Source organism: Ochotona princeps, chromosome 13 (assembly GCF_030435755.1).
Source record: "Ochotona princeps isolate mOchPri1 chromosome 13, mOchPri1.hap1, whole genome shotgun sequence".
NCBI lineage: Eukaryota > Metazoa > Chordata > Mammalia > Lagomorpha > Ochotonidae > Ochotona > Ochotona princeps.
This window is the reverse complement of record NC_080844.1, coordinates 22,037,814-22,055,133: the sequence shown is the minus strand read 5'-3', so window position 1 is coordinate 22,055,133 and position 17,320 is coordinate 22,037,814. Positions and strand designations below refer to the sequence as shown.

The following is a 17,320-nucleotide window of genomic DNA, read 5'->3' as shown; positions in this document are numbered from 1 at the left end:
ATCCAGCTCCCTGCTTGTGGCCTGGAAAAGCAGTCGAGGATGGCCCAATGCATTGGGACCCTGCACCCGTGTGGGAGACCTGGAAGAGATTCCAGGTTCCCGGCATCGGATCGGTGTGCACCGGCCCGTTGTGGCTCACTTGGGGAGTGAATCATCGGACGGAAGATCTTCCTCTCTGTCTCTCCTCCTCTGTGTATATCTGGCTATAATAAAATGAATAAATCTTTAAAAAAAAAAAGGTGAGAAAACTGAGGCAGCAGGAGTAAAGTGATATATCTAGTATTGCACAGCCAATAGGTGCGAGGCTGAGTTCTTTTCACTTCATCACAACAGCTTTGTTGTTAGTGTTCTAAACCACAAATTATTCAGTGTGTGAAATTGTGAGAAAATGAATCATGATTATGAGTTGACAGTGGAGAATGGCAGGATCATAACTGAAGCTAAGAATGAATCAGGAATTCTAGTATTTTAAAGAACTTTCCTTGAGCTAGATGATTCAGAATCTGTACTCCATCACATATGCATGTAATATTTATAGCCAGCAAAGAAGTGGCATAAAGAAAGTCGTGTTTCCTTTACATGGTTCTGTCATTCTGATTGACTGGAAGTTCAGCTGCTAGGATCAAGTGAGACTCAATTGCTTGGGTACAAGGATTGTGGTTCATTCTCTATAGTACCTTTTTTTTTTTTTTTTGGCAAATTTAGGCTTTAAGAAGGAGGTTAATTTAGGCTTGATATATTTTAGTTTACAGTGTTTTTGTTTTTTTTTTTTTGGTAGATTTGTTTCCTAAACCTACTGTTCCTGAGTTCCTTTATCACCAAATTTAAATAGTATGTACTAAATTGAATTATGTTTTTGTCACTGTATTTATCATTTTAAACATATTATTTAGTTCTGCTTTTAATGAAAAATGAAATATCAAGTATGATTTTTCATGCTCTAGATATAGCAGAATTAGGATTCAAAGATACTGCAAATTTTTCTTGGAAAAGAAAGGAAAAATAAATGAAGGAAAGAAGGAAGGAGGAAAGCAAACAAGCAAACAATCAGCAAAGGGAATGGGAAGAAGATGAGGCAGGGAGATAGAAAATACCGTATGTTAGAATTATATCTGTGAGCTATATTGAAACTATTGAAAAGTTAAAAAGAGAATAGAAGAATTAAAGAAACATTTACAATATATTTAAAATACAAATAAAGAATGTTATTTCCCATAGCTGTAGCCAACTGCCTAGGATGCCTTGTATTTAGGCAAGTGTTAGACTGCTAGGAGAAAAGTAGCCAACAGCTGGCAGATATTCTGCACCCGGTTAATGTCAAATCTGTGTTAACTATACCAGTGTGCAGGAAAATGGCCTATTTTATTTTGTTTTTAAAGATACATGGGGAAGACTTAGAATGCTGGAGTGAGACATATTACCCTTGCCCCCAGACACACTGCAGTGCTGTGTGGTGTATGAATGGGGCTGCAAATTGCCCAGGGAAGAGGGCCACGGGACATTTTAGAGTGGGGGCTTGACAGGTGAACAGTGACATCTGGGCTCCTCCATGCACCGGGCCACTGTACTCTGAGGCAACTGAGACTGATTAGTTTAGAATGGAAAATCCTGAAGGCATGTCTGGGTCAGGCCAAGGCATCCACCCACGTGGGAGACCAGGGCTAAGTCCATTTCATACTGCCTGATGGTATATATGAAAGCTGGAAGTGGGACCATGCCTGGCTGTGCAAAGCCACAGTACCCACCTGCACGTGTACGGAAAGAGGGTGGGTCACTCAGGCTGGGCTGTTAACACCCACCAGAATGGGAGAGAACAAATCTAGAAGCAGATTCTGTAGGCGATTTTTGGGCTTGCCTATGTGGGTCTATAGCCCTTGCAGGTTTGCACAAGAGCTGGGGAGAGGTGGTGACTAGCAAGCCAGGTTGGTCCCAGGAGCTCACTGGCATGGGAGATAGAGCTAGGAAGGAGGAGGTCTGGTTGGGCCAGGCTGCAGCACCTGCCAGCAGATGCAAAGGTCCGAAATGAAGACAGATCAAGCAAGATCAAGGCGACATGCATAAGACTTGTGGCTAGAGATGGGCCTGGTAGGGCAACTTGGAGAACTCCTCTGCCAGGTTATACCTGGAGCCAGGGCTGGAGGAGGGTTAGGCCAAGCATGGATGCAGCACCCTTAGCATGTGTGTGAGCTGGGTCTGAGCACAGGCCAGGCTTTGCTAGATAGCAGCACCTGCTGGCACATGTTAGCGCCAGTGTGTAGGTCATTACAATGTTGCTAGGCTGCAATAATTGCCATTGAGAATTGTGATTGAAGGTGGGCCATGCCGGGTTGAGCTGACGCACCAGCTGACTCACCCAAGACCGAGCTTCAGCTTTGTGAGAAGGTGGGAAGTAGAAAAAGTTAGACAATGCTCCTAGCATGTTTTGCAGAAAGTGTCTGGGTCTGTAGATACACTAAAGTGGACTTGGTCAGCCAATAGACTTTGGAAAGATTTCCTCAACCCTGGTGCAACAAAGCTGACAACGTCTCCATATTATCAAAACAACCCAGGTAACACCTTAATGACTGACCGCCATGCCCCAGTGCTGAGGTAGTCTGACAGCAAGGAGCAGCCCCCTCACCTTCCTATTCTGCAGACACCGGAGAAATAAAGGGGGAAAAAACCCTGAAACATTTTATTCTTACCCACCTTCCTCTGTGCCCGGACCCTCTCAACCCTAATTGAAGTCCACATGAGCATGTATCCCTCTCAACTATGTAAACAGTATTAAAGATCAGTAAAAAAAATAAATTATTGGAAAAATGAAAAGCTGAAACACAAGGTTTTTTTGATGCCAAAACATGTAACCAATGGATAGAAAATTTTTCCTGAAGAGCATTTTCCACAGACATTGTAAAATACCTTCATATTTGCAGACATCATGAAAGTGGTGTGTCCCTAGGCAGTCTGTGCCCTCCCTTAAGCTGTATTTTTTACCTAGGATTAAAGCAAAGTTTTGTAAATCTACTGTTTTAATCGCATAGTAAATAAACACCATGATAGGCAAAATGTATTTTGATTTGTACCTTGTGTAAATGGGAAATTTCAATGTAAATATAGTGTAGATTCTCAGTGTAACTGAAGAGGAAAAAATGAAACTTTGGTCAGCACTCTGAACACATGCTGTCAGTCACTTTTTGGTACAACATGCGGTGAGCTTTGGAGAATCAGATCACCACTAAACACAGCTTCCCTTAAGTGCTTTTGTAACCTCGTGCTGACCAAGTGCTTTCATAATGTTCTTTCAAGTTCCCATGAGTTGAAAATGACCTTTATGAGTATAAACCTGCCTAGAGTAGGATAAAGAAACCAAACAAATCAAGAAAAGCACACTTCTCTACTTACCAGTTTATAATTTATTTTCTGCCACCCCCTGCCTGTTTTCCATTTTTCTTACTTCCTTTTCCTGACTTCTTGTTGATAATTTTTTAATATTTCATTTCTACTAATTTTAAATAGTATTTCTTTACAAATTGTGCTTACTCTAGGATTACATTATGTATTAATGGGGTCCCTCGTCCAGCAAGGGAAGCTCCAATACAGTTGCTTGCTCTTACGAGGATTTATTGAAGGACAAACTAATTACATAATATAACAAAACAAGAAATCCAAGTATAATACAGAAGGGCAGTAACTACAGCATATTTACAGGCTTTCTCTTTTCTTCTTCTCCTCCTCCTCCTCCCCCTCCTTCTCTTTGTTGTCTCTCAAACTTAGGTTAAAACCCTATCAACAGCCAATTCCAACAGGGCTGCTTGGCCACGCATCAAATACACCAGTCATAGCCTTGATCACGCACACACATACCAATCACAGCTCTGATCACGCGCACACCATGCAGACTGCATGAGATCTTGAACCAATCTTCTGCAACTTCCTAAAACTTGTTTACTGCCTTTGTGCCGTGAGAAGACAATAACAAGTGCCACCTTGGGGCATAGTCCCGCTCTCCACAATGTATATGCAATTTTTCAGTCTTTTTCAAATTAGTGTTGTACCACGTAAGATAAAATGTGGAAATGTATAAGTGATAAAATGGTGTTTCTTCATTCCTATATATCTTAGTTGTCATAGATACTAAACCTATTTACATTAAATTCCCTTCATATAATGCTGTACTAATCTTTACTTTCAATTTTTAAGATATTTTAACAATTTAGAAGAAAAAAATTAGGGCCCACCACACAGTAGACTAGTGGCTAAAGTCCTCACCGTGCACGTGCCAAGATCTCTTAATGAGTGCTGGTTCTAATCCCCATTGCCTCACTTCATCTAGCTAGCTACTTATGGCCTAGGAAAACTGAGGAGGATGGCCAAAAGCCTTTGGACTCTGCACCTGCATGTGAATTCCGGAAAAGGCTCCTGGCTTCGAATCACTCAGCTCCATTGTGGCCGCTTAGGGAGTGAATCAGCGAATGGAAGATCTTCCTCTCTGTCTCTCCCTCTTTGTATATCTGACTTTCCAATAACAAATTAAAAAAATATGTAAAAAAAAAAAGAAGAAAATTACTGTACTATAGTTTCTTAAACAGCAGTTTCAAATTTTTACATTTTTCTCTGGTAAAGTTTGCCTTAAAGGCTGAGGATCATCCTTTATATTCTTTTTCTGCAGCTCTACTGACAGCTTTCTCATTCTTCTCTCTTATAAGAATGGATTTGTTACATTTTTTTCCAGGAGGCATTTTTTAAAAAATTTTTTAAACAAAATATTTTTACTGCATATTTTTTTTTTTTTTTTTTTTTTTTTTTTGCTTGTGGTTCTTTCCTCTCAGTATTTTGGAGTATTCTTCAAATGTCTTCTGTCCTCCCTGGTTTCTGATAAGAAGCATGCAGCTGTTTGCATTACTGTTTGCCTGTATGTAATGTGCATTTTTCTCTGCTTGCTTTCAAGATGTTGTTCCTTATTTTTGGTATTCACTGGTTTGCATATGATATGTCACCATGTGGTTTTTCTTTGAGTTTTTGTAGTTTTTTTGAAAAATTTATTTATTTTTATTGGAAAGCCAGATATACAGAGAGGAGGAGAAACAGAGAGGAAGATCTTCCATCCAATGATTCACTCTCCAAGTGACTTCAATGGCTGGTACTGTGCCAATGATTTTTAATTTAAATCATGGCTTAGATGAGATACAGATTTGATGGAAAAATGTCAAACAATAATGCACAGATTAAGATATGATCTTGAAATATGTTAAGTTGTGGGCCATAATGCTTCTAATCAATGGTGATAATACTCAAAATACAAATATACACATTTTGTAACAAATGATCTCATCAACAAGCATTTGATATTAAGTGTGGGTCAGCAACATGAACCTTACACAGGAAACTTCCAACATAGCATGAGTTGATTGCTTCCAAAGAGCTGAAGTTACTTATTTGGTGGATTTTGATGTTTGCATCAAATGTTCAATTTCTAACACATGGTTTTCATTTCAGAGAGAAGACTTTCTTTGTAAGATAAGTTGTAAATCATTGATTTTAAACTGTATGTGTTCTCTGAAGAACTCTTTATGAATTGAGCATAGGATTCTTATGCATGATGAAGGAAGCTTGAAACATGAAGTGCAGTCAAGGGGGCTCCCCCCACCCCCTGTCTGGTGAGGAACCTAATGACTTTTTAAGAGATACTTTAAAATTGTGAAAAATTTAGTGTGGATAAAAGTGCAAAGTAGGAAAACTGGCATGTTAAATACGGCTTTTCTCAAGTAAGTATATGGATAAGGTATTTTGGAAAACTTAATTATTTTTAAGAGCTAAAATCATACTGCTTAGTTATTGCTTCATTTCCTGAAGCCCTTAACTCTTGCCTACCCTTAGATTCCCATTAGATAGAGAGACACCTCCCTGTCAGGAGAGGTTTAAGACGGTAGCTTTTACAGTTGTTAATGCTTCTATAACACTATGTTCTAGCATGAATCTGTTTAGCTCTGATCCTTTAATAATTGATCCAGGAACCCAAAAATAATTGTTACTGAACATAAAAGGAATACTCCTGAAGATTTTGAGTTCCATATTCCATTGAATGTTCAGTTTTATTTGTTTGGATTTTGTTTCGTTTCTTCTTTCTCTAGTTCCCTGGTTTTGTTTTCAGGTATCTCTGTCCATTCGTATTTTTGTTGAAATATGATTTTATACGTTGATATGCTCTCATTTACTCCAATACTGAACAAATTTTCTGATTATTTTCTGTGTAAAAATGGTTGTAGATAACATTCTATGAATTAAATCTTGCAGTTACTACCTGACTACCTGTAAGCAACTTATGTCTCTTTCTTATTGCCTTTCTAACGCACAGCAGTTTCCTGCTTTTCTACAGTTAAGACAGAGAACATGTGTTCATTAAGATTTTTTAAGATAGCTCTTTGGCCCGAAGTACATTTCTTACCATGATAATCAAATAATATCTTTATCAAAACTGACTTAAAGGATATTAGGAGATTATTCAAATTCTAAATTAAGCTTCTAAGTGAAATTCTAAAATAAAGTTCTAAAATGTTATAGAAGTTTTAAGGATACCTTTAGAAACAACAAGATTTCACTCTACATGAGTGTTCTGTTCTGGTTGACAGAAATAGGAACGACTCAGAGAATCTGTATTAGTAAAGCCAGAGCTTGCTGTTGCAACTTTAATGATTACTGACGAGATCCTTAAGATCTCTTTCTTGTGAAGACTTGCTATTTAATGATGTTCAAGATTTATGTATGAATACTATGAAAATCAAATGTGACTATGAGACTTCAGGCGATTTCTCAACAATTTATGAAATGCCTACAACCTTTAACATTAATATATATATACATTTAAATATAGTAGACTGCTTTTGTTCTGGAAACATTTTTCTTTAACAAATGCCTGCTTCAAGAAATAGACTATTAAATGATTTATTGTGATCCATGCATCACCTAACGTAATTTTGATAAATATATCCCCCATTTAGCTGCTGTCTGTTATCTGTGGTGCTCTTCTGTGCTACTTGTCCTGCGTGAGGCGTGACCCTGTGGGATGCCCCCAAAATGAATCAGGGATGGGGAAATAATGTTATAAATGGATTTGAAGACTTTTCTCTTCCACATTCTAACAGCTGCCAAGTCAGTTACCTGATTTTTAAGAATGCTAGTCATTTGACTCTCTCATGAAAGTAAGGAGGTGGGGTAAAATGTGTACTTGCAATGAATTTTAAAGTTATAGAAGTCTGTCACTTGTTTATGGAAAATAATTTCTTTTGTGGGCTAAAAATAAATTTTGGTCTTTGGATTATCATTTTATATTATATGCACAAAATATTCAGCTACATTAGAAAAATAAAGCAAAGTAATGCTTAGGATGTTGAAGCCATAAATTGCATGTTTTGTAGTTCAGTCTGTTATTACAAATATGTGAATTCTTTGAAATTCTCCAGATGCCATTTTAAAGTAAACCTATTGGTAGATAAATTTCCAGGTATTGTAGGCTCTTTTTATTAACCTGTCCATTTCACTAAATACAAGAGACCATGGTATTGTATATGATAGTATCAATTCTGCTAAGACAGTAATATGATTTGCTAATTTGCGAAGCAAATGAGATGTTAATAAAACCTCAGAACAAAAGTACTACAAATTGTTTTGAAAATTGAAAATGAAGGCTGTGCATGTGGCACAACTGGTTAGGATAACCCTTGGGAAGCCTGTGTTCCTTGTTGGAGTATCTGGGATCAGTTCTTGCCTCTGCTTTCCCTTTAGCTTCCGGGTAATGCACCTCCTGGGAGGCAGCAGATTGTTTAAGTATTTGGTCCTTACTATTCATGTGAGCACACCAGATGGAATTTTTCAGTTCTTGACTTCATACCGGACCAGCCCTGACTGTTGATTATATCTTCCTTATCTCTTTCTTTCTCTTAATCTTTCCATATAGAAACAAGCTTGAACAAGTATTTCATTAGAAGAAATACTTGGAAATTTAAGATGTTACTCATATATGTAGTTAAATCACTTAAAGGATCATAGGCCAGAGGTAAGTACAGTATTTATGTTATTACAAAGGTTTTTTTATTTATGGTATGTATTCCAGTGATATTATTTATATGTCTTCCTCCGCATTAAAGCACCAAAATATACTTTTCATTTTGATAGAGATTTGGAGTACAGTCCCTAAGTAACTAACTTTCACCAATTAGAACAAAATACCAGTTTGTTCTGGTAGTAGGATTTAATAGAATGTGTAATTTCAAAAATTTGTGCTTAGAGACAGGTTGAATTGAGTAAAAGCATTTAAAGAAGGATTTAATAAAAAAAAGCAGAAATAAGATTTAACTAGAACCAAAATATATGAAACAGATAATCCCATATGTACAATGCATAAACCACCTTCCTAGGTGGTAAGGGAGACTGTAAACTTCAATTTCTTTATATTGTAGCCTAATGATATGAACAGAAAAAAAGCTGAATGTCAGTGAGAGACCGTTACAAAATCAGGGCAGAATAATTGTTTTTGTTATTATCGAACAAAAATAAGAAAAAAGCCCACATCATTGCAAAGGAAAGCAAAATATTACATGACAGGAAAAATTACTTTTGGCGTCAACATCAGAAGACACAATGCACAGTTAGATGGCTTCATTGGCTTTCCAGCATCTTGTGTTGGTATTTCTGTGACTGCCATGACTGGCGGCTATGAGCAAGCGGAGTTGAACTCAATCTTTTATATTACTCCCAGGGTATATGTGAAGATAGCATTACAACATCAGTTCACGCTCTGCTTTATAGGAATTTCATCTTTGATAGAGTATTTTCTTATTCAAATTTATATTCCAATAGCTAAATTTGCTACTTTTATATGTCAATCTTATTTAAATTTTTGTCTAGAAAGTAATCTCCTTTAAGGAGTGTTAGTTTAAAATGTCCTTGCCCCTTCTCTCCTTAACTCCCTTCCTATTCTTCCCCTACCCCCAGAGAATTTCTGTAAAGGAAAGGAAAAGACATTGGAAATTCAGAGAGAAAGAGTTGTTTTCTCCTGAGAATTGTCCTGCAACTGGGAATTTTAAATTCTGCAGAGAATTAAGTTACCACATGTAAGAAATAAGATTGAAAAGGAAATGGAAGGTTAGCATGATAAATAACAGTAAAAACATTTTTTCTTCCCACTTGGGTTGAGGAAAACTACTTTCAATACTTGAGGAAAAAAAGTGTTAGGAACTCTCTGCTGAGACCTTATAGTGTCTTGGGACTGACTGAAATCATATTGAGAATTATTTGAAATACAATATCTTGTTCATTTTAAATTTATATGGTTATTCTCAGCATCTGTTATTCTAAAATGATGCCTTAATATGGAGCTCCTATTTAATGGTAAGTCTGTTTAAATTATATCTCAACTTCATGTGCTTGACAGCCTGCCAGTCTTGGTAGATGTTAGTGGAGCTCCGAAGAGGCCAGTTGTTAACTCTTAAATATCTCCTTTCATCTGAGCATATTTTCATCTGTCCTAGAAACCACAATCATTACATTCAAGAAAGCAGCCTGTGTAGAAATACACATGTAAAACAAACCTATCACTAAAATACAAAACAGAGTGACTCTTGGAAGATGGCAGTGCAACTATCAATATAAACACTTCTGACAATCAGACATTGCCCGGACTCAGGTTTTCACAGTTCCTCTGTTGCATCAATCCCTGAAATGTCTCTGTATTCTTTTCAAATTGTGTAGAAATATCAAGACACAAAGTACTGGGTACTAATCAAAGAAACTTTATTCTCTTTTAATGATTGTTTATTTAGATCATTGTGTTCCAATACAAGCCTATCGCTTTGGCTTTAGTAAAATTAATCTCTTGCATTCATCTGAACTCAAAGCTCTGAGCTTGCTCTGATGGATGTAAAACACACTTGGGAACTATGTAAGCTGACAAAATAATGCCATCTCTCATTTGGACAATTGATATTCAGTTGCTGATGTTTCTGCTCTATCAGCATTAAGTATCCTCACCACCCAAAAAGTGTGTTTTCATTGTGTTATTTTGAATAATATGGGCCTGTGTGGTAAAAAATCATTAAGTCAATGTAACCATTTCACATATTAAGAAGCATTTTGGAACATGTAATAACATCAGCTATTAAAATCAAGTTCTATATTTTTTTATTTATTGCATTCCTTTTGGTTAATTATCATCCATTATATCATTAATCCTTTCAATCAATTTTGCCCTTTTGTAGAATTCAAAAAAGAAAAATGGGAGTTCAATAAGCAATGCAGGTGTTCCTCATTTTAATTCTTTCTTAACTTGATGTTTTACCAAAGCAGTAACACTGCAGCCCAGTCATTGCGATCTCTTTCAAAAGTCAATGCCTTCAGTAAAATGCTGGAGGAAGGAAGAGAACATCTTTATAAAGATCTACATACTTAAATGAATCTGTTGAAAGCTAATTAAAAAAAAAAAAGTGAAGATGCAAACAAACTTAAAGCCAGTGTATTTAATGTTGTTGTAACTTCCTTAGTCTATGATACATGGCACTTAATATGAAAATTTGTCATTATTATATCTTCATTGTCAATTCTGAAATTCCAACTGGACCAACTCTAGCTGTCGTGGACATTTGAAGATTGAGCTAACAAATACAAGATTCTCAATCTCTCTCTCTCTCCCTGTCTTTCTGTCTTTGTGTGTGTGTGACACTCTGGTTTTCAAGTAATTTTAAGAAAAGTTTTTAGAAACTGCTTTGAACATCAATGTGCAAGTTTTAGTGAATATGTATTTCCTTTTCTCTGAGATAAAAATGTACATGAGAACAATAGTTGGGCTGTATGGTAACTGCTTATTTCTGCAGAAAAAAATGCTCTACTGTGGCTATAGTACTTTACATTCCCACAGGGTTTGAATTTTGTGTGTTTTTTTGTTTTGTTTTTAAAATATTTGGGGCATTTGGATTTTGTGCTTTTTAAAAAATATTTTGGGCATTTGCATAGGTGTATAATGAATTTCCACTGTGGTCTCCATTTGAATTTTTCCTGCCATTGATTTTTGTTCATACTTTTACATGTGTAGTTTATATTCCTTTTTAGCTTTATATATCTCCATACCATTCTAATGGCTTGTCTGTCTCCAATTTTAATGATGAAATGTGTTTAAACTTCCACTTTCAGATATATCTAGGTTACTCTGGTTACTGTTTGTTTAAATGTAGTCTCCATCCAAAGGTCTAGATTTTGTCTGTCTCCTCCCTGGGATTGATAGAAAGTAAATGAGGCTGCCTTGGCTGAGCAAGCGAGGAAGGATTGTAGGCTTCTCAGCTCAAGAATGATACAGTAAATCTCCTGACATTTGCCATAAATAGCCTTCCGATTCAGCACAGATGTGAGTTCTGAAAGGTAGACACTGTCTCTTTCTCAGCAATTTAGTGTCTAAATGAGTCCCCTGGAAACATTCAAAGCACTCTGTGGAATTAGGGAGAGAAGCATGGATTCTTTCGGGTCTAAATGGAAGCAGTTTCAGCTCTGCATTATATCTTGTTGGGACTGTTCTGTTTTCTAAATCAATTTATTGTTCTTTTTCTTCATACACAGTGGAAGAGTTAGAAACTCAGACCTTCAAGAAAGTCTTAGATACAGCATCCAAATAATATAATGCATATCACAAAGATGAAGGATATTGCAAGTAAAGTAATGGAGCAGTATTCATTTACTTTCTTATTTTTAGTTATTGATATTAGTGAGCAAAACCTCATTACCTTGAAATTCACTATTAATATCAGTTCTAATGAGAAAAGAGAATTTCAGTACTGACATTGTTTGATAACTCAGATGTTCTGAAATAGATTCTCAATATAAGGGAAGTCAAATTAGACTCCTACTTAGCCATGCAGAATTGCTTCATCTACTTTCTTCCAAGAGAAAAACACTGTTTCCAACAATCTCCCAACAAGCTCCCTGCTTGTGGCTTGGGAAAGCAATCGAGGGCGGCCCACAACCTTGGGACCCTGTACCCGCGTGGGAGACCTGGAAGAAGTTCCTGGCTCCTGGCTTCTGAGCGACGCAGACTGGCTGTTGCAGTCGCTTGGGGAGTGAATCATTGGACAGAAGATCTTCCTCTCTCTCTCCTCTTCTGTGTATATCTGACTTTGCAAAAAAATAAATAAATCTTTAAAAAAAACCCAGCAAATCTTGTGTAAATTGTTACTACAGATGTTAAGATGCTACTTGAACACCTACATATCTATTCCAGCTACTTGAATTTGAGTTTGATTCCAGGTTCCAATAACGTGCATCCTAGGAGAGAGCCAGTAATAACTTTCACTCATGTGGGGAAACTTAATATGACATTTCTAATCCTGGCTTTGACCTGGTTGAGCCCTGTTTTGGGTATTTTAAGTATGAGCCAGCAGGTGGGGGATCTCTATCTCTGTTTTTATCTCTGCATTTCAAATAAAAAAAAAAAAAGAAAAAGGAAAAAGAATAGCTTCTAAGAATGATAGTGTTTCTTTTTACTTTTTCACTTTTTAAAATTCACATATGGTAATTTACACATCTGTGGCGTGCAATGGGATGACTTGATACGTAACCACAGCATATAATAAACAAATTAGAGTAAATGGTATATACATCATTTCTTTGTGTTAAGTGAATCCAGAAACATTTCCACTTTGAAGGATTTACATCATACATTATTCTTAATTCTTATCATTGTAATATGCAGTTAGATTGCTAGTACTGATCCTTATACTCTTAACTAACGTGTGAAGTACTGTACTACGTGAATCTGTACCTCTTTTCAGTGAAAACTTTTCATAATCCATGTATGAATGAGATGTAGTATTTGTCTTATTTTGTTCAACATAATGTGTTCTTTTTTGACACTTTTATTCCATGTGCATTTGTTATAACAAGAGCTTGTGATTACTTTTTCCAGAAGTTTATTCACAAGTATTGAATCCTGTGTTTTTTGGTAGTTCTCTATCAGGAAGAAACGAAGTTAAGATCCCAAATATGTATTATGATATTTTAGTTTATGCATATGCAGGTTTTGTTTAGATGTTATGAACGTTATGGTGCTTAAAATATAAATCAAAAATCGTGAGAGAAAATTCACGCAAGAAGAAACTAAAGTATTCTTAAGTATAGCAATACCTGGAAATGTACCTTTATTGGAAAAGACAGAACACATATATTTTTGAAAAATATAGTCTGTCTTCAGAATAACTCATATTGTACTTGTCATGTGTTCCTAACCAATATAAGGATGACTCATGTGGCAGTGTAATGCATAATCCATACATTATGACTTGCTATTTTTTGTACCTTGCAGGCTATAGTAAAATGCCACATATTGCTGCTTTTCTGTATGTTTATCACATATTATGAGTTAATGCTCCCTATTACTTAAAAATTATTTCATTGCTCATTGTATAGACTTACTGCCTCATCTGCATTTCCAGTTCAGTCCACAAATTGTTGAGTCACTGTCTAGGCTTATACTTTCTGATATGTAGCATCAGTTCCATTTTGTCTTTATTCGTACAATTTAATCAAACAATGTGTTTGAGAAGAAGAGAGTGAGCTTGATTTTCTATCTACTGATTCACTTCCCAAATTTATGCAACTGCCATGGCTTGATCAAGTCAAAGCTGGGATCCAGAAACTCAGTCTGAGTCTCCTGCACCATTGTTAGGTTTTTGAGTACTTGAACTATCATCTATTGCTTGCTGGCCTGCATTAGAAGGACCCTGAATCAGAAGCATAAGCAGGAATTGATCCTGTGTCCTCTGATATAAAGTGAACCAAGTCCATACGTTTTACGGTACAAATGCACAGATTAGTGATACTTCCCAACCTACCCTTTCCTGTCTGCATTTCCCACCCACATCCCTCCTTCCTAACTTAATATTTTTCTTTTTAATTTTTATGATGTCACACTCTATTCACATTGTAATCACAGGTCTAACATTCCACCAGGTAAATTCAACAAACAGTAAATAGAAAAACAATTTCTCATGAGTATATGTAAACTTTGTAAGTAATGATTGTCAAAGTATCAACCTCAGTCATATAAATTATTTTTTTAATATTCTGTGCTTTCTTATCCTTTTTCTATTGGTTTGCTCCTAGTTGACTGTCACTTTTCCTCTTCACTTCTATGTCAGGTATTATCTATAATAGGCATGCCTCCTTTTTCTAGATCAGCTGGAGTGAGTATGTTTGCTGGGCAGTTGAGCAAGCTCCGGGCTTGTTGGCAGCTTTGTTTGAATTCAGTTCTCTTAACTATTTTGCATATTTGAGGGGCAATATCAAGTTTTCTGGTATGTCCCAGGAGATGAGTGCTTTAAGATGCAGAGAATGTTCCTGTGCATTACGGCTGAGATGCTCACTCTCAGAATTGTCAAAGATACTTTTCTGCTTTGTAGCCAAACTACCAGAATTTGGTCACTGAGAGGCTGACCCACCTTGTCTTTTGTAGTTTTAATATAATGGGGTTTCTTTCAGCTATAGTGTCCATCTCTTACCTTTCAAAGCCATTGTTCAGCATTCAGAAATAGTGTGTATATTGTCTTGAAGGATTCTCTAGCCCCAATGCCAGAAATTATTGCCTGAAAGTTACCAACTCCCTTGTAGTGTGCCTCTTGTGATGGAGCTTTTTGTCTGCCCACTTGCCTCACAGGAATAACTCTCTCATTCTCTGTACTACCCTCAATTCTAACCCCTCTGCTTTTCTTGGTGATGACCCATATATTTAAAAATGTAGATGCCTTTATATTCCCTTTAGTAACTGACGTTCTCGGGATTCTAATCTGTCAGGGTAGTTCAGAGTTCCTTAATCATTTGACTTCTAGGCGTAAGGTTCAGTAGAGTAAATGAATGTTTGTATGAAGAAGTTAGTGAGTGATGCCTTAAAACTCAAATAATGCTATTTGTAGTATCTCACAATTAATATAAGTAAGTTGATAATACTAAGGTTTGTGGAAGATCAATTAAATGTTGCACTTTAGTCAAAGTAGTTTCTCTGAATTATCTCACTGGATCATTATAATCAAGGTATCTTCTTATTTACAGAATAGAAAATTGAGGAGCCAATACTTTTATAGAAGTTGTACAGATAGAATTTGAACCAGTACTGTTCAGATTCAGAATCCGATGTTGTTAAATGCTAACTTGCAGTGCATCTCCTCTTACCTATACATTACTTATCCTTAAGTGACTTGCAGGGGAGTCTTATGACTAGAAATCTGCAGCAAAAATTCACACTGAATTGTCAACCATATATTTCTACATGCCAAGAGATACTGAAAAACAGTCTCATAATATCACTGACAATCAAGGTTGACAATCAGTATATCCAAAACTTATTGTGGGGCATAAGAGAAATAATAATCCAGGACAATCTTCATTCTAATTGAGCTTTGATAATATAGCACCTCAGCATAAAGAAAAGGTGGAAAAAAGAAATTGAATCATAAAACAAATAACCTACTTCTATAGATTTCTGCTTAGACATTTAAAACAATACAGAATAAAACTAATAAGCATGAGCAAAAATATTTTTGAAACATTATCTTTTGCATTGTCTGTCAATATGTTAAGGTGGCTCATAGCTATTAGCACATGTGTGGAACGGTGGCAAAGAAGATGGAAATTTTTAAGGAAAACAAATTTTTTGCTCAATGAAATGTGAAAAATTCTTATCATAGCATCTATGAAATGTGCCTGAATAGATCTGTCAGTAGTGAGTCTTCTAGAGATATATATCTTTTTTTCACAACTAGTTATGGAATGTAACTATGAAGGTTCAAGGAATAACTTGAGCAGTTGTCATTTACTGTAAACTCAGTTACTATCAGTAATTTTCTAGAAGTGAAGAGAGCTTATTTAAATAATTACAAGCATCTCTCATGGTGTCCTCTATCTCTACTGACCTATTAGTATTCACAGTCTTATCACCATCTTTTCATTCAACACTGACTGAATTTAATAGAAATGAATTGAAATAGATTTGAGGATACAGACTTAATTAATTTATCTAACTAGAATTTTAATGATTTACTGAAATTTTAATGACACCAATTCTTGATGCTCAGAAATTTGATAAAATTTCCATTTGCTTCACATTTTCTTTCTTGTGAGTATTTAAGCTTGAGGTTTAAATTGACAGCATATACTTTCACTAATTGATACACCAGGGGCTTACTGATCCAGACAATGTCGTTAATAATGTCATGTTGGCAGTTCATGACATAATCATTAGCAGCAGTGGACCTCACACTGGTGAGCTCTGACAGCGTAAGGCAGGTTGTGCCAGAGTTTCCATTCAGAATGCTGTGCTTCATGTTGAGCATGCAGACTGGATAAAATGTGAGGGGAAGATTTAAGCTGGTACCATTGGGTAATATATCAATTGATGGCATATTCTCTGCTCACACTGAAATAGCCCCAGGAATACACATGGATATAGAGAGTGTACATCATCTCAAAAGCAATTAAGATAATACGTATTTTGTTTTCCTGCTTTTTTCAAGCACTTTAAGTCAGATGAAACAGCATGTTAAAGAATCTGCAGTAGCACTTTGCCTTTACTATTTACAGCTTTGAAATGTTTGAAAGAGCATTTCAGACGAGCTAATTTTCTCTTTCTTTTTTAATTGGAAAGGCAGATTTACCGAAAGAGGGAGATACAAAGATCTTCTGTTCTCTGGTTCACTCCCCAAATAGCCGAAACAGTTGGAGCTGAGCCTATCCAAACCCCAGCACATGCAAGGTGAGTATTTTAGTCTCTAGGCTACCACACTGTGGCGTTTATTTTGTGTTCATAAGCACAGAGTTATTCAATTGGATTATTTGTAACTAGACACAGTTACAGGTTAGAGACACTGGACATTCAGCAAGATTTTTTGTTTGTTTTTGTTTCCTCCTCAGTAGCTTATAGGATTTTTTTTTATTTCATTTTATGACACAGTTTCATAGGCTCTGGGATTCCCCCAGCCCCTCCCCATACCCTCCACCCATATTGGATTCCTCTGCATGGCTGCAGTAGTACAGTTCATATCCAGTTAAATCTCATCACAAGGTCTCCCAGGGCATTGTGTTCTGCATTCTGAGAAGTAAAAATCGATGCGGAGATGGACGCTTTGAGACAGGGCAGGGACCTGTGGCATTCTGGGGTGCCCAAGTCCTGGGTCAAGAAGCAAAGGTAATCAACAGGCAAGACTTTTCAGTAGATATTCTGCTCCTGCTCTGTCAAGATGCTGGCCACTTCCTCCGGGAACTGGGTGAGGGGCTGCAGATCGATCAGCTCCTTGCTAATCCCGGCTGAACT

The 17,320-nt window shown here is 36.5% G+C and overlaps 1 long non-coding RNA gene across 1 annotated transcript in view; it reads left to right on the top strand.

Moving 5' to 3' along the window:
* LOC131481788 (uncharacterized) overlaps positions 1 to 17,320 on the top strand; it is a 78,693-nt gene that overhangs the window by 25,060 nt on the left and 36,313 nt on the right. The window contains exon 2 of the long non-coding RNA XR_009246564.1: positions 16,655 to 16,762. This is a non-coding gene — a long non-coding RNA (uncharacterized LOC131481788). The remainder of the gene's footprint in view (positions 1 to 16,654; positions 16,763 to 17,320) is intronic.